This window comes from Suncus etruscus, chromosome 12 (genome assembly GCF_024139225.1).
Source record: "Suncus etruscus isolate mSunEtr1 chromosome 12, mSunEtr1.pri.cur, whole genome shotgun sequence".
In the NCBI taxonomy this organism is placed as follows: Eukaryota; Metazoa; Chordata; class Mammalia; order Eulipotyphla; family Soricidae; genus Suncus; species Suncus etruscus.
Window position 1 is genome coordinate 2,826,324 of NC_064859.1, and position 15,587 is coordinate 2,841,910.

The following is a 15,587-nucleotide window of genomic DNA, read 5'->3' on the forward strand; positions in this document are numbered from 1 at the left end:
CAAAACCACATAACTCGATTTATCTAGCTCTGCCTCTTAAATAGAGGGGGAAACAAAGGAGGGTACCAGGACCAAACAGATATATGACCACTAATAGTAAGCTAGACAAAGAGGGGTCCACCTACTCTAGCAGCCTGGGGGGTGATGGTGGGGTATATGGGTTGCAGAAAGGGAACTGGGATTGGGGGAAGACAAATTTGGTGATGGGTATTCCCCTGATTCAATGTTAATATAAACCTAAAATACTACTGTAAAAGATATGTAAGCCATTATGATTTTTATTAAATTAAAATTTTTATTAAATTAAAAAAAATCACATTCTAGATCCAGAATGTCTGAAGCTGAAACACAAACCACAAAATCTCCAACTTAGAGGGTCTCCAGAATTTTGTGTCAGTGTTCTTTTATCCCCCAATTCACAATACAGACCAGGCAAATGGCCTGGGTTGAGGTGTATATGGGGTGCATTTACTGTACCTCCTCTTTCTATACAGTCAGTGTAAAGAACACAGCCTGTGGTAAGCATTGAGAGAACTTATCTTTTCTTTTCTTTTTTATTTTAATATATATGTATATTTATCTATATATATATATATATATATATATATATATATATATATATATATATTTAAAAAATCCTTCACCAGTGCAACATTCCCATGACCAATATCCCAAGTGTCTGTCCTCCCCACCCCACACTAGCCTGTACTCTAGACAGGCTTTTTTGTGTGTGTCAGTGTTAATACCTGGGAAACACTGACAGGAGGCATAGTTAGGTAGTTAGGTCATTTGGAACTCAAGGTCCTGAACCCCATATCTGAAACTCAAGGCAGAAAGATGTAGGTTATGAACAGGTAATGGAAGATCCTAAGTAAACTTGAGGAAGCAGTAGAGAGAGGGAATGTTGAGGTTTTATGTGTATAAAAATAATTGGCTTTTGTACCCCCCCAAAAAAAAATATCACTAAATCAAGGTGCTGTTAAAAAGAAAAGGCCAAGTGCTCTCTCCGGCAGCACATATACTAAAATTGGAACCACATAGAGAAGATTAGCATGGCCCCTGCGCAAGGATGACACGCAATTTGTGAAGCGTTTCATATTTAAAAAGAAAAAAGAAAAAAAAAAAAAGGGCAAGATGCTATTGATTCTAAATTCAGTAGACTCAGAGCCACCTTTTAGTCTTTTGTGTGTAGGATGGAGCCCCCATTTAGGAAGCAGAGCTCTTTCTGTGCTTACTTGTTAGTTGTCACCTAAGAACATCTGTTCCACAGGACGAAGAGACCATGTTATTGTTACTGTGCCCTAATACCAAATTTGTTTAACATACTTAGTCTCTCCTTCTTTTAGTTCAAGAGTCATTATCAGGGTCCAGATAGTACAAAGGCTGCCTTGCATGAATCTGGCCAGAATTCAATTCCTGGCACTGCATATGGCAACCTAAGCACCATCAGGAGTGGCTAAGCATAAAGCCAGGAGTAGTCTCTGAGCACCACTGAATGTGGCTTAACCTCCCCTCAAAAAGTGTTTCATGCATGGTTTGGGCTTTCATCCCCCAACTCCCACCCTTTCAAAATTCTAAGAAATATTCTTTCAAAAGTGCTACCAAGAAAACTAGCTTAAGCCCAAGTCCTGGTGGAAGGAGCCAAGCTTGAGCTGAATGAATGCCACCTGATATCAGATATATAACTCTCAGCCACATGCAAGAACACCCAGTCTCGGACAGCTAGCCCTGTAGGAACACCCAGACTGCATATTTCAATAATTTCTTGACTTAGATAAAATCCTAAAGGCTCATGATGATTCGGCTATGGGAGCCAGCAGGGGTGTGAGTCCTCGGTGTAGTTTAGATATAGGAGAGGGCTATAATCTGACCAAGACATAGCCCAAATCAAAGAAAAATGCATTCTAAATCCAAAGAATGACAGGCCATTTTCATCATACACAGAACCTGGAACCATAAATGGGTTTTAAAACATATGGAACAATTCCCTTCCTAGCCATCCTAGATTTCCTGTCTCCACATAAATACAGGCATTGATCACTTGATCACTAGCCAATACCAGACTTCAAAGTTTCCAAGGAAGTTTGACTGCTCAGTATCAAGAGCACCAGTGTTGACAGAAACAAAAGTCAATTCCTTCTGTATTCATTGAGCAGAGCTGCCTTCACAGAACATTACAGACTGGGCTGCCAAGAAGACTGAAATGCATCACCTCACAGATGGAACACCAGAAGTCTGAGGCCAAGAAGCTACCAGAGCAAGGTACCTTCTAGGTGGTTTCCTTTCCTCTTTCTTTTCATATCCTTTTTCATGTGTGTATGTGTGTATCCTCTATTATGTGTGTGTTAGTCCAAGCTTCCTACTTTTCACCCATTTCTGTAAGGTCACCAATCATCCTAGATTAGGATACTTCATAATTTTGTCAGTGTCCTTTGCCAGAAACTGGCTGTTAGGCTATTTTGTGATAACAGATCAAATAATTGCTTGATGATTGGGTTTCAAATATGCTTGCAGTTGATAAACTTACTCTTATTTTTATATCACGTAATGGTTGGTACACTCACAAGTAGACATGAAGATTCTAATGATGACAAGTTCATGAACTCAAGAAACAAACCAGTAAAAAAATTTGGAGAAATTTCAGGATATTTTTCAAATGCTTTTGTGAACATGAATATAATTCTCATTATTCAAAACTAAAAGTTTTGTGGGCTGCAAAATAAGTTGCTTTCAAATACACTTTATGATGTGAGAAAAATTGCTAGTTTTTTTCTGAAGATATGCAATTTATCCCTTGGTTTTAAAGGAAAGACCCCGAGGAAAGGGAAGCAATCAGAATATTTGCCAACTATCGAACATGATAGATCAAGGAAAGGATGTGGGTGAGGCACAGCAGGTAAGAGAAGGGGCAGTGGCAGAAAAGAGAAAGAAACAGAATTTGTTTAACATCCTCAAACCCAAGTACAGAAAAGGAAGTGAGCTTTAGAGCTAGAAAAAGGAACATGGGCAAGGGCCTAGGAATAGGAATTTGGCCAGAACCACTTTGTGGTTACCTCTTCAGGCCTTGTCTCAATAGCCTGAATAATAGAGACTCTTTGCAGAGTTGTGCTCACACACTTCTCACTTAGCTGTTTCTTATTCCATAGCTCATCAGACGACTCATCAATTGAGGAAGCTCATCTTTAACCTCTACTTCTCGGAAGCTGATAGTGACGTATCCTACCTCCTGACAATATACTGCAGAAGGGGCCAGGCGGTGGCGCAAGAGGTAAGGTGCCTGCCTTGCCTGCGCTAGCCTTGGACGGACCGCGGTTCGATCCCCCGGTGTCCCATATGGTCCCCCAAGCCAGGAGCGACTTCTGAGCACATAGCCAGGAGTAACCCCTGAGCGTTACCGGGTGTGGCCCAAAAACCAATATATATATATATACTGCAGAAAAGCCTGAGAAATGAGTGTGAGGAAGTCCTGCTTCTTAGCCCCTGTGATTCCAGTTAAATTCACTTTCACTTGTGTTTTTTGACCACAACCAATAGTACTCAGGGCTTACTCCTGGGTCTGTGCTCAGGGGTCACTTCTGGCAGTTTGGTAAGCCAGTGAGCAGAGTCTTTGCAGGACAGAAGGTGTGCTGAAGATATGCCGAAGGGGGTACATTCACTGTTACCCAAATCTGCCCTCCAGAATGTCTCAATGACATGGGGGGCTAGTACTAACCAATCTACCTACCTTGTTCCTTTTACAAAAACTCTTGGGTTTTTTTTGTGAAATTCTAAAGCCCACTGTGGTTCCCCTTCCTCGTGTCTCTTCCTGAATCCCAATCTGCCTCTAGATTCCTACCACTACCCACCAACTGTGCATCCATTCTCTTAAGAGCATAGTTCCAACTCATATAAAAAGCATTCTTGGAACATGTCCTTTGGCCCAGCCTGGATCTGAAAGAGGGCTTCTATAGCACAAGAGCTAAACTGACAGCAACTTTAGGTAGGCGATAACATCAGACTTTTCTATCAGAGCTCATGCCAAGTCTCAACACAGAGCCTGGGGCCTGCAGTGACTGTGTTCATCCTGGCACTAATGTCCTCAAACAAGAAAGCACCATTTATGGAAAAATCACTTGGAACCCAGCGGGCTAAGGACCAAGGAGAGAAGGTAAGGCTGTAAGTGTGTATACCGGCACCCCACTCCAGGGCTCTGGGTCATAACTAGCACTGATTTTTCTACTTGTTTACATTTAGTGTTGTTCCTCACTTTTTTCTTGAGGGCTGACAATAATCCTTAACTTGTTCTGTAACTCTATGATGGCTGACAGCTCACATGCCTGAGTTTTTTATTTTCAATGTGAAACTTCTGTATTAAGCAAACCAGGCCTTTCACTCTTGCCTCCAACTACACTCTGGCTGGGATCTTTGTATCAGGTCCCTTGGTGGCAATGACTGAGAGAATGTGAAGCTGTGGCATCTTCTCTTCCCAGTTAAAGCCCACCTGACCTCTTTGGTAAAGGGACAATGAAAGCCCACCATCACAAGAGTCAGCATATCTGCATTTTAGTGGAAATGTCTAAAGCCCAACACCACCCTCTGCATCAGGATTCAAGGTAAGAAAGGAGGGAGAGTGAGACAGGGAGGAAATATGAGTGATAAAGTAAATAAGACAAGAAACCTAAGAAGAGAGGGGACCAATGGCTTCTGCAAGCTTAACATTTGTGTCCAGGGACAGCCTTATTCCAACACTGTACACATGTCCCATACATGTGTACAGATCCTCCCTCTTCTAGGGCACATAAGCTTCTCAAAGGCAGAGTGTAGAATCTGAACATCTCTGGCTCTCCAAGGCCTGGCAAGGTGCCATCAGTATGTGCTCAACACCATCCTGGACTATAACAAATCACTGGACCATTCATAGAAAAAAGTGTACTCCTGGAGTCAAACTAGTCAGCTCAGCTCCATATGCTCTTGGCAGGCAGTGTCACCTCCCGTTTCTTCCACCACTACCACTGCCTGACTTGCCTTACCTTGTTTAGAAGTAAGTAAAAAGTAAGACCCTTGATGGGAGGTAAGTGTTAGGGGCTGACCTGTGCTCAGGGCTCTCCCTGAGCCACTATTACAGAATTTTTCAAAGACATTCAAAGAGGAAAAGCCATACTAATTTTTCCTGGGGGTTAGTCGGGGGATGGTGTTTCTTTCCATCTTCAATTAATGAAGAAGGGACAGCTCAGGATCTAGAAATATAAAGATTAGGCAGGCCACTTCAGAATCATAGAACCTAATTAATTCATTTAAAATATTGTTAGGAACAACAGCTGGATCAAAGAATAACTCAAGGAAGAAATAAAAAGATTCCTTGAGACAAATGACAATGAAGAGACAACATGTCAAAACTTATGGGACACAGCAAAAGCAATAATTAGGGGGAAACTCATTGCAATACAGGCCTATGTCAAGAAACAGGAAAATAACAAAACCAACAGTTTAAAAGATCACCTCAAAGAATTGGAACAACAGCAACAGAGAAATCCAACCACAACCAGAAGGCAAGAAATAATAAAAACCAGAGCAGAAATAAACAACATCGAAACTAAGAAAACAATACAAAAAATCAATGAGACCAGGAGTTGGTTTTTCGAAAAAATAAACAAGATAGACAAACCATTGGCAAAACTCACCAAAAAAAAAAAGAGGGAAAACACCCTAATCAGTAGGATCACAAATGAAAGGGGCGAGATTACAACAGAACCCCAAGAAATACAACATATCATGAGATCATATTATGAACAACTATACTCAACTAGGCTAGAGAACCCAGTGGAAATCGACAGATTCTTGGACAAACACCCTCTTCCAAGACTGGAAAAGGAAGATCTAGAAATCCTAAACAGACCAATCACCTCAGAGGAAATTGAAGATGTAATTAAAAAACTCCCTAAGAACAAAAGCCCAGGCCCAGATGGATTTACAGGTGAATTCTATCAAACATTTCAAGAAGACTTACTACCACTTTTCCATAGGCTCTTCCAAACCATAGAAAAAACAGGAATCCTCCCCAACTCCTTTTATGAGGCTAATATCACACTCATTCCCAAAGAAGGCAAAGACACTACCAAAAAAGAAAACTACAGACCAATCTCACTAATGAACATAGATGGAAAGATACTTAACAAAATCTTAGCAAACCGAATCCAGCACTTCATCAAAAAGATCATACATCACGATCAAGTGGGATTCATCCCAGGAATGCAAGGTTGGTTCAACATACGCAAATCAATCAACATTATACACCACATCAACAACATAAAAGACAAAAACCACATGATCATATCAATCGATGCAGAGAAGGCGTTCGACAAAATCCAACATCCTTTCATGTTAAAGACACTCAGCAAAATAGGGTTAGAAGGAACCTTCCTCAAGATAGTTACAGCTATATATGATAAGCCTACAGCCAACATTATACTCAAAGGTGAGAAACTAGAAGCATTCCCACTAAGATCAGGAACTAGGCAAGGCTGTCCACTCTCTCCACTCTTATTCAATATAACCTTAGAAGTTCTAGCAATAGCAATTCGACAAGAGAAGGGAATCAAAGGTATTCAAATACGGAAAGAGGAACACAAGCTATCTCTATTTGCCGACGATATGATGATATACATCGAAAACCCTAAAGAGTCCACAGTAAAACTCCTAGAAACAATACAGCAAAGTGGCTGGTTACAAAGTCAATACACAAAAGACAGTAGCGTTTCTATATACAAACAATGAAGTTGAGGAGAGAGATTAAAAATACAATTCCATTTAAGATAGTTTCAAAAAATATCAAGTATCTAAGAATCAACCTTACAAGAGAAGTGAGAGACCTATACCAGGGAAACTTCAAAACACTTCAGAAAGAAATTGAAGACGATCTAAAGAAATGGAAGAACATCCCATGCTCATGGATAGGTAGAATTAACATAATCAAAATGACTATCCTACCCAAACTCCTATATAGATTTAATGCAATCCCTATCCAAATCCAGACACAATTCTTTAAAGAATTAGAACAATCATTCACAAAATTCATCTGGAACCACAAAAGACCCAGGATATCCAAACAAATACTGAAAAACAAGAAGCTGGGAGGCATCTCCTTACCTAACTTGAAACTATACTATAAAGCCATAGTAATCAAAACAGCATGGTACTGGAACAGAGACAGGACCTCAGACCAGTGGGTCAGAACAGAATTCCCAGACATAAACCCCCAGGTATATAGCCAACTAATATTTGATAAAAGAGGCAAAAATCTGAAATGGAACAAAGAAAGCCTATTCAACAAATGGTGTTGGTACAACTGGAAAACCACATGTACGAAAGTGAAAATCAACCCATACCTTACTCCATATACAAAAGTCAACTCAAAATGGATCAAAGACCTTGAAATCAGACCCGAATCCATAAAGTTTATCGAGAATAAAATAGGCAGAACACTAGAAGACCTATATATCAAAAAAGGTCTTTGAGAATGGAGCACCAATGGCAAGAACGCTAGCATCAAACATAAACAAATGGGACTACATCAAACTAAAAAGCTTTTGCATGGCAAAAGAAACCCTACTTAATGCAAGAAGACAGCTAACAGAATGGGAAAAAATCTTTTCACTCGACATATCAGATAAAGGGCTGATATCTAGAACATACAAAGCACTTAGAAAGCTGAGCCCCCCAAAACCAAACAAAGCTATAAAAAAATGGGGAGAAGAAATGAATAGACACTTCTCTGAGGAAGACAGAAGGATGGCCAACAAACACATGAAAACATGCTCACCTTCACTCATCATCAGGAAGATCCAAATCAAGACAACAATGAGATACCACCTTACACCAGTGAGGATGGCTCACATCAAAAATAATGGAAACAACCTTTGCTGGCGGGGATGCGGTATGAAAGGAACTCTCATCCACTGCTGGTGGGAATGCCCCCTAGTCCAACACCTATGGAAGAAAGTCTGGAGAGTGCTCAAAGAACTCAGAATTGAGCTGCCATTTGACCCAGCAATTGCTCTCCTAGGCATATACCCACAAGATGGAAAGACATTCATTCCAAAATACATATGCACCCCACTATTTATCGCAGCACTCAGTATAATAGCCAAATCTTGGAACCAACCTAGATGTCCAACAACGGATGAATGGATCATTAAGATGTGGTACATATACACAATGGAATACTACATGGCAGTTAGAAATGATACAATCACAGACTTTGCAGCAACGTGGATGGACCTAGATCATATTATATTAAACTAAGTAAGTCAGAAGACAAAAGATAAACACAGAATGGTAGCACTATTCTGAAATACCTAGAACATACATTTTACACACAACTAATACCTAACAATCATATAACAGGGTTCAACAGGGTAGAAACTCCGAACACTGTAATAGTCAACATATACGTGGAAGCAGTGTCCAAAATACATGAAAAACGAACAACGCAAACTCTTGACAGCACATTATACCACAAAGAAAACAGAAACAGCAACATAGAGAGAACAGGTATGTAATCAGACTCCTACAACAAAGGCCCACAATAATCCCTTAGGGATCGTTAACAGGAACACAAGTATAGAACACCACGGGAATTCACGGACTGCAAGGGCAACATACCATAACACTACGTTTTAATCCCTTTACCTTAATATATTTTAAATAACCTCTCAGCTTTTCTGTCACAGGCGCCCTTAGATACAAAGGGCGGACAAACTAAGATGGCAACTCGGGATACCACACGAGATACCATACCTTGCCTGCACTACGAGATGGCCACGCGAAAACTCTTTAACATACACTTTATCTCTAGGTTAAACCTTCATTTAGGAATTGAAGCACGTGACCAGTCAATCCACCAAAGCAGTACCTGCGACGTACAGACCTAAACTACAGGTTCTAGTCATCGAACACATTCAACCAAACCAGCATTCCCTTGCAATTCTCTTCGTTCTTCTCACTACTTTTTTTTTCTTCTTTTTTTCTCTTCTATTCTTCTCTTTACTTTTTTCCCTTTCTCTTCTCCCTTTCTTTCTTCGATATTTTCTCTTTTCTCTTCCTTCATACCCCTCCCATATACCTTCCCCTTTCTCCCCCCTGGAAATCCAACTATCCCTTCACCCCTCAATCCCATCCAGGTCTCCCACCATATTAAAACTCTCCACCCTCAGCCCTTAATCTTTTAGGCATCAAGATCGACCTCCCACCCAACGAACCAGTACCCAGCACCCAGGCGAGGGGACACCCAGCCAAACCCGCACCTCGTCTTCTGCAAGAAAAGACAGCCAACTCCCCTGTGGACTCATGCTGCGAGACCCTCCCTACCATCTCCCCCTAACGTGGACTGTTTCTTGAAACTGGACTTAGGTCCAATAGTATCCCCAATGCAAGAACTCTTCCAAGACCTCCCTGCCACAAAATTTTTACCAATCTGAAGAAGGTCAGGGGGTGTGATTGGAAGATGCCCACAAACCCACACACCACAAGAAAAATCCAAAAGACAATGGGAAAAACTGTACTTCCAACATAGGAATAAGACCTGTAATACACTACCTCTTTACCTGTTCTCCCCCAATTGTAAAGTAGTCTGTTGCACCACTTTGGTCCTTTAAAAACTTCGCTAACTCATTTTATCTTATTATTATTTTTTTTTTGTAATTTATTTAATTAATTAATTTTTTAAAATGTTTGTCCTACACATACATTTGTGGGCACATATACTTTTATTTCTTTTTTTTATCGTTTTTGGGTATGCAATCTATTTCTGTTACCCACTCTGTCCACCCCAAATACACCGACAATATAACGGAGCACCACTTCCCCATGCAAAGGCACACTAAATAAAGGGGAAATCTTACATACAAAAAAAAGAGCTCTTATCTACTAGAGATAGGAACTCATAGTTGTTTATAATACAGGGATATCTCCTACCTTGAAAATATGTCATGTGGAATCAACTTAGACCTCAGGTAATTATATACCATTCATCCAGCCTTGAACCCTGGATCCCAGACATAGAAACGGCACAGCTCTTCACAACAGCTGCAAGAAACAAACTCCATCTGGGACAGCCTTAATATGGCAGGGTCAACAACAAGGGCCAGCTCTAACATGATATCCCGACAATGAGGAAAATGTGAACAACTTGACCTTAGAGCAGTTTAGCCTACCTTACCAGCTAACGACAAGACAAAACCAGAAGACGTGGCACCCTTTGGTAGGTCCAAAAAGCCAAGATCGTGATTTACAGATGACTGGCTGCTAGAACCACGACCAGACTGTATACATCTTGGGACCAATAAAAAAGCCCCAGTCTAGGGCTTGAGCTAAGACCTGCACAATAAGCATGATCCCCAGCTCCAAAGGTCCGGCAGAGACAATTGTAACGGAAAGGGGATTCTGGAAGCACAAAGAAAGACGCTATTCTAGATGCCATCCTAGGTTCAGTGCAAAGACCAAGACCACCAACCACAGAAGATGGATTAAAATGGCACTGAGGTAACAGAACCTCTAGATTCACAAAGACTGACTTCACCATAAGTCCTACCTCAGAATCTGTGCAGATACTGAGACCTCTAAACACAGAGCTCTGATTGTATCACCCTGGACAGAGCAGAAGTCTTCCACACACCAAAAAAAAAAAAAAAAAAAAAAAAACCACCACCGGGAGAGTAATGATCCTGAGCAAAGAGCTGATCCCATGACACTATACTCCAAGGACGAAGAAACCCCATATCGCATAGGGCAAGTGAATTCCTTTTCGAATGACCCCAATATTTACTGTGCCAGGGCAGGAGGGAAAAAAACAAAAATACAAAAAACACAAAACCTTGGACATTTTATATATATATATATATATATATATATATATATATATATATATATATATATCTTACCTTCATTTATTATCGTTATTATTATTTTTATTTACCTAGCTATTTTGGTCGATTTCTCTGTTTGGATGTGATTATTGAAATTGTTGTCCCCAATTATTCTTATTTTTTTTTCTCTCTTCCTTTCTCTTCTTTCGTTTTGTGCTACGCCATGTTTCTTATTTCAAGACCACGGCGTGTTTTTTTTTTTTTTTTTTTTTTTAATCTGTTTTTTTGTGGTGCCTATCGATATAACCGGAGTCCTCACTGGATATTTGACACTTCTTTTGGTACTGGTGGAGTGTTTCACCTTCTTGTTCTCATTCACTTCCCAAATTGATGATGAGAACCTCTAGAAGGATTCTACCCATTTTCGGGGTATTAGACCCTTACCCCAGTTTATTTACTTTCTCTTTTTCAGGCAAAACCACGTAACTTGAACTAGCTAGCCCTGCCCCCACTTACAGGGGGAAATAAGGGAGGCATCAAGACCAAACTGATGCAAGACTACTAAGTAGTAGGTTAGATACAGAGGGGACCACATATTCTAGCCGCCCTTAGGGTGAGAGAAGAGGAAATGGGAGGTAGGACAAAAACGGAGGGTTAGGGAGGACAATTTGGGGATGGGAAGCCCCCCTGATTTTATGTAAATATGTACCTAAAATATTATTGTCAACAATATGTAAGCCACTATGATCAAAATAAAAATTATATAAAAAAATATTGTTAGGAGAGAGTGGATCCCTGAAGCTATATAACATGGCTCCCTCCCTATCAGAGTAGATTTCAGAAAAATTTAATCCCTCTCTCTATGAGCTGATCTCCATCCATGGGGCAACATGGAGATATAGGTGCTCAAAGCCCAGGCAGGAAAACCTTGGCTCTCTGTAGATCTGAGTTCCTACTGGCAGGCTGTGTGACAGGCATCACATGGGTTATACAACCCCTTGTTCTCATCTGCAGTGAAAAGATGGGAAGGAGTAGAACTTGACTGAAATTTTGGAGTATTCTGACACCAAAGTCCTATGATTGTAGGATGAAAGAAAACATCCATCATCATCAACCTACATTCTGTAGGAATTATGGCAAGTAGGACATTATGTCATATGTTCAAGGCATCTCAAAGACCTGGACAGCAGAATCTGACTTTCCCTCAGGACCCTTCAGAGAGTCTGCCATTTCTGAGCCTCTCATAGGTCTTTCTACCTCTGTTCATTCTTTGCTACTTAGAAGTAAGCATCTCAACATATTGTTTATAATTCTTTGGCGACTTGCTATTCACCCTGTCAACACCCCAGTGCCCACACCAATCAGTAGCATGAGCAACAAACTAGGAGTTTATTATAATTATAGGTTACACCTCAGACTTAGTGCATCAAGATCTATAGTTCATAAAGATCACAAATTAAGTATAAAATACCGTCAAGACTGGGAAACTCAGATTTATCATGCTTGTGCAACTGGGTACAAATGGAATTATCTGAGATTTCACAAAGCTAGTGACCACCTCCTGAAGTTCTGATTTCATTAGTATGGAGTAAGATATAGGCACTGAGAATTAATAGAACACAATCCCAGATGAGTCTCATGGTCCTCTGTTATAACTGTATTTTTAATCAATGTCTGATGTTTCCAATCCTGGTGAGTTCCAAGTTTATAGCATAGTTTATAGCATAGATCTTTCCATGGAGGTAGGAAATCTAGACAAGGGGTAAGTGAAAAAGGCCCCACGCCAAGAAATGACAGTTTTTCAACCACAGGCTAAACTTTTCAGAGAGCAGAGCAGGAGCTTGGGGGTTGCTGGGAGGCTTGGCAGGCCTCCAGCCATTCCCCTATTTCCCCCTGGACTCTAGGCCTGGCCTGAGTGGCCTGCTGTGGGTTCCAGGTGGACTCTATTAGGGGTCCCCAGGCTCCCCCATTCCTTACTCTAGGAAGGAGGAGCAAAGGGAGGGGTCAGCAGATAACTGGCTTCCAGTGCCTTGATACTGGAGACCAGCTCTTCCCAGGTATTGGGGTTAGGGGACACCCCATGCCGGATGGCATTCTCCCTAGCTTGGGGGCTGCTGGGAGGCTTGGCAGGCCTCCAACCATTCCCCTATTTCCCCCTGGACTCTAGGCCTGGCCTGAGTGCCTAGAGAATCTAGGTAGCATCTAGAGAGAATAATTTCAAAAACAGCTCTGGAAGATGGCCAGCCCAAAGGGATCTCCGTTGTTCCTGCTTAAGAATCTATAATTCCCCACAGAGGAGGCGTGCTCCCTTCTATCTTTGGATCCAGGCCCAGTAGGTGAGGCACTTTGAATGAACATCCTCAACACCAGCAAGTTCTAATCATATGAGTATAGTCTAATGTGGGATGTTTCCAAAAATGACAGCAACAACTGGCAGGAAGGCAGAAAAAGCCAGTGCCATCTAAGGAGGAATGAGCCAAGGGAAACTGGCCAAAAGATTTTGTTTACATCACCAAAAATGACCAAAGACAAGGACAAGAAGACCCAGTCTAGGATTTTTGGAATGTGAGTCTGTGACTGGGCCTTATGTACTCTCACTTTTCAAGGGATAGGAAGATTGATAAGAGCCTCCTCAGATTTTTTGGTAGGTTTAATCCTTTCTATAAAAACCTGAGTTACATTGAAATATGAGTGATTTGTTTAGTAAGAGAATTTTTTTTTGGTTTTTGGACCATACCCAGTGACGCTCAGGGGTTATTCTAGGCTCTATGCTCAGAAATCGCACCTGGGTTGGGGGACCATATTGGACGCTGGGGATCAAAGCCAGGTCCATCCTGAGTCAGCTATGTACAAGGCAAATGTTCAACCACTGTGCTATCCCTCTGCCCCCCCCAAAAGAGAATTTTGCAGTCATAAAATGGCACTGAAAGGAAAGTATATACATTATTTATATTATATTATATGTTACTTATAAAAAGCTTACTGGGACAGATATCTACATATATCTACATATATCTGTCCCAGTAAACTTTTTTAAGTAATTGGTATTAATCTACCAGGCACAGAGGTAGAAGGAAAAAATGTAAAGCCTAAAAGCAGTGTGACCTTAAAAAGTCATTCCTTAACATGGACCTCATTCCCCATATGTAAATTGAAGCTCTCATAGCAGATGATCTCTTTTTATAACTTCTCTAAAGATGGAGGCCTTTATTCCAGAGCTTTGTGAGTGCCAAACCACTGCAATTCCCAAATGTGAAGCTTTAAATTCTCATGATTAGAGCTTCGTCCAGATTCCCATTGGCTGAGAAGGGGTAGAAAATTCCAGAGAGACCAGAAGAAGAGATAGTCAGTGGATCAATTTCTGAGGGTCTTTTGTGATTTCACTTCATGAAGCAGCAAAGATGAATAAATTCCAAGCAAGTTTTTTCCCTCTATCCCACCACCAAAAATGGTGCTATTCTCTTCCCACCTCTCTAGCTATACCTGCTCAGTCTCCTTCACTCTCTTCCCAACCATGGAGTCTTGCAGTGTCTGCCCTGATCTGTCCATTTCATTTCTTCTCTTTATATGTCCACTCCCCTGGTGATCTCAGCGGTTTTGTGATTTGGCACTGCTTATAATTCCCAAAATTACATGTCTGACCCCTTGATCTCTCTGCTACCGGATGCCAAGTCAGCCTGAATGGTCAGAAAGGCTGCAGACGAAAGAGCAATAGATCCAGGAACCATCTTGAGACCACTTAGTTTTTTCCAAGGTCTTTGAGAGGACGGTGTATATTTTCTGGTTACTAAATAGATGGCATATTTTTCAAATGTCACAAAAGCTTATGAAGAACAAGGTAGTACTCTACAGATAGTTGGTGTGCCAGTGTCTATTGCACACTCAGTCATTCTGTGCACAGAAGAATATGCCCAGGAACTTGAGGAAAATATCATTTTGGGTAGAGGCCAGGAGACATTGTCCTTAGTGAACCTCTGGCTCAGCATTCTGAGAAGAAAACTGTAGAATGTCTACAGACCAATAGCTCCTGTTTGCCAAGTGATTAAAGGCATGACACAAAAGAGGCATGGTTCCAATAATCAAAGGCCCGTGAAAAGAGTTCAGTAATAATTTGGTTACCAACCTATACAAGAGCTGTGGCATATTCTTTATATGAATGCAATGCTAAGAACAACTCTTTACCCAGACTATTCATAAAACAGGTACTAAAACTCTTGTCAAGGAACCTCAGTCTCCCAGAATACATGGCCAGGTAACCTCCCTCTGAGAAGTCAGAGGAAGCCCTCATCCTGAACCTCCTGCCAAGTGCATGAGCTACTTCACTACCAGCAATCCTCTGACTACAGGTATTTTTGTCTCTATTTATCTGGCTTTCCCACCTCACCTTTTTAATCTGTGACCTTTGAAATTTAAGTATACAAGTGAGCACAAAGCCTAAAGTTTAGTCTGGCAACTTTTCCTTAAGAAAGCTTTTTTTTTTTTTGGTTTTTGGGCCACACCCGGTGACACTCAGGGATTACCCCTGGCTATTGCACTCAGAAATCGCCCCTGCCCATTCGACCCAGCTATACCACTCCTAGGAATATACCCTGGTTACACAAAAATACAATACAAAAGTCCCTTCCTTACACCTATATTCATTGCAGCACTATTTACCATAGCAAGACTCTGGAAATAGCCAAGATACCCTTCAACAGATGAATGGCTAAAGAAACTGTGGTACATATACACAATGGAATATTATGC

At 41.0% G+C, this 15,587-nt stretch overlaps 2 non-coding genes across 2 annotated transcripts; one reads left to right on the top strand and one right to left on the bottom strand.

Annotated features, from left to right (window-relative positions):
• Positions 1 to 402: 402 nt before the first annotated feature.
• Positions 403 to 535, bottom strand: LOC126025445 (small nucleolar RNA SNORA51). Its single transcript, XR_007501449.1, has one exon. It is a non-coding gene; the product is annotated as a small nucleolar RNA SNORA51 (small nucleolar RNA).
• A 462-nt stretch (positions 536 to 997) lies between these two features.
• On the top strand, positions 998 to 1,103 carry LOC126025159 (U6 spliceosomal RNA). The gene has a single exon (XR_007501203.1). It is a non-coding gene; the product is annotated as a U6 spliceosomal RNA (small nuclear RNA).
• The last annotated feature ends 14,484 nt before the right edge of the window (positions 1,104 to 15,587 follow it).